This window comes from Frankliniella occidentalis, unplaced genomic scaffold, assembly GCF_000697945.3.
Source record: "Frankliniella occidentalis isolate FOCC.00 unplaced genomic scaffold, Focc_3.1 Scaffold78, whole genome shotgun sequence".
Classification (NCBI taxonomy): domain Eukaryota; kingdom Metazoa; phylum Arthropoda; class Insecta; order Thysanoptera; family Thripidae; genus Frankliniella; species Frankliniella occidentalis.
Genome location: NW_026267208.1, coordinates 449665 through 452357, shown reverse-complemented (window position 1 = coordinate 452357; position 2693 = coordinate 449665). Strand labels below are relative to the sequence as shown.

Below are 2693 nucleotides of genomic sequence, written 5' to 3'. Positions count from 1 at the left end.
CGGTGGTCCATCGCGATGTAATCAGTGTGATGACGTCACTCTAATCACATCCGGGCTGCATCAGTCAGTAAACAGTGCGGTACGGAGCGGGGCAGCGGGGCAGCGGGGCACGGGTCACGGCGAGATATTAACGCCCCAGCACCAGCTGTGGGTTCTCAATATCCAGGCGGCGCCAAACATCAGTGCGGCTAGACATCCACTGGGACCCACCAGCCGCTCTGCGCCGGGGATGCAGAAGAGGGGGGGGGGGGTGCAGATGACAGAATTCCATGGTATCTATCAAGTGTAGCTACACACGAAAATAAAATATCAACTAATTGGCCGTCGGAGCCAAGAGTTTGGTTTGCTAGAACGAGGCCTGCACTGGAGGAACCAATCGTTCGATCTGAAACTCAACGGGTATTTTTCTTATTGAGTCGAAACAAACGAATTATTTCGTTCCTGCTGCAACGACAGCTAAGTTCTGACAAATTGACAAATTGTTTGTAACTCACCGCAACAAATTTCGATTTGCCTATCGACAAAATTGCTAATTTCATTTGTTAGTTGTAGGGTACGAACCGCGACGACCAATCTTTTTGCTGGTTCTCATTACTGGTGAGGTGCCACGCGATTTGGAGCACCACTCGTCGAGCCGAGCTCGTATCCGGTTGCAGAAAAGTGGGCGCGGGGTTTTGTCGGTAAACTAAACGAGGTGTAAACCGAGAGTAGAGGTGGGGGGGGGGGGAGTATACGTATTGGGATGCAGCGTGCCGAGCAGACCGCTTGCAGCAGGCCGCAGGCCGCAGGTAGGCGCATAGGCGGGGCCGAGGGGGAGGATCTAATTACTTATCCTAAACTTGTGCAGGTTTGAGAAGCCATGCCCCGGAGTGCGGAGGAGGGTGGGGAAGGGGGCTCAGATTAAGAGGAGAGACGTGCACCGCCGCTCCCCGGTCAAAAGTTTTGCGGCCTGCCCGCCCGCCCACCTGCCCGCCTCCGCCCTGCACACGGGCAGCTCAGATGAACGCGAGGGACGAGGCCCGCGTCGTGTCATTACACCAATAATGGGCGCATAATGCCAAAGTTTGCAAGATTTAGTGTGCATTCGAGAACAGTGCGTGCACCGAAACTCCATACGGTGCGCGGTACAAAGAAGATTGCAATCAGCGGACACATCCGCGGAGCTCCCCTTTTTCACCGCTCCGAGCTTACAATTGCGTTGTAGGGCATCGCGTTTGCATTCGCGGGCCAAACAACCAACCAAACCAAAGAAGGAAAACTGGTTGTACTTTGAGAGACAAGCGCCCATTGCATGTGGGGCTGTGTAGCACAAGCGTTATTCCCGGAATGCAAGGTGCCCTCCCTTGTTCCAAATGAGCGTGTTGCCGCAGGCGGGGTCGCACTCGGATCACATCTGGCCGGGAGCAGCGCAGCTTCCTAACGCCAGCCGCGCCGCCACACACACCGCCACGGGACGGGGCCGCGCCAACCTACGCGAAACCTTAACCGCTCGTATATTATTCAGCTGTCGGGACGATGCAGCGGCTGGCGGTGGCGGGCGCTGGTCGGTCGTGCTGGTCGTGGCCAGGGCCGGTGCGGGGCCCGCGCGGTGCCCGTCGCTACCGCACACAGCGACAATGCGTGAAAGAGAAGACCCCCTGTGCGGCCTTTGACTCCGCTCCATGAGGTGTATGGCTCCATGGTGGATGCGGCCTAGCCACGCGCGCGCACGGCGTGTTCCCGCAACACCGCCCGCTCCTGAACTTTTACTCCCCGCTCGGCTCGGCCGGCTCCGCCGTGTTACATAATAAGGGCCAACAGTAGCGCGGGCGGCACTTAAGATTACGTGCGGAGGAAGCTGAGCGTTATGTCTTCGCCTGATTAGCCAAACATCCGGCGGCAGCAGGACTATGGCCGGGGCCGCCGGGCCGAAGGGGCGCGCAGCGCTTGGCGCGGCCGAGTTCCCGTGGGCCACGCTCGAGGCGTGCCGGCCAGGTGTGCCGCGGCCGGCGGCGGGGCGTGCGCCCCCGGCCCCCGGCCTGGGGGTCCTTAACGACAAGTTTTACACGAAAACACAAAAGCCCCTCCCTCTCCCTCTCTCTCTCTTGCGGCACCGGCCACAGCGGCGGCAGAGGGGCTTGCACACCGCGACCGCGCCAGAGCAACAAGGTTAATCCCGCTGCGACCCACCCGCCATTTCATTACGGTATTCGTTGCCCATTTTATTAAGAGTCGCCCCCCTCTACCTCCTGCCCTCTCTCTCTCTCTCTCACCCGCTCTGTGTGCTCGACAAGAAGCATATTGCTTGCGAGCGAGCGAGCGCTGCGCCGCTGCGGTGTACCTCCCGGTCCGCCTCTCTACCTTGCGACAAACCCGCTGCCGCGCGTTCTCCGAGTACGACCCCGTGATTCAGAGCGGCTGTGTGGCGTGGCGTGGCGTGGCGTTGCGTGGCGCGGATTGGCGCGCTCCCTAGTTATACCAAACGCCTCGGCGAGCAGGCACCAGCACCACCACCACCACCACCACCAGGTCCCTGCTGTTGCAGCCGACCCGACCCGAACCACTCCTCCAGTCCTATTAAGGGTGTCGTTCTCTCACAATAACACGACCCTGCCGCCCGGCCCGGGTCTCGGCCCCGCTCTCATTTCCATGTTAAATCAGCGTATCTGTGTCGCGCGTTAAATCAATGTCGGCGTGCGCGGGGGGGCGGGAGG

General features: G+C 60.0%; 1 protein-coding gene across 1 annotated transcript in view; it reads right to left on the bottom strand.

The window, feature by feature from the left end:
* Positions 1 to 2693, bottom strand: part of LOC113214528 (lachesin-like) — a 173165-nt gene that overhangs the window by 38337 nt on the left and 132135 nt on the right. The window lies entirely within an intron of this gene.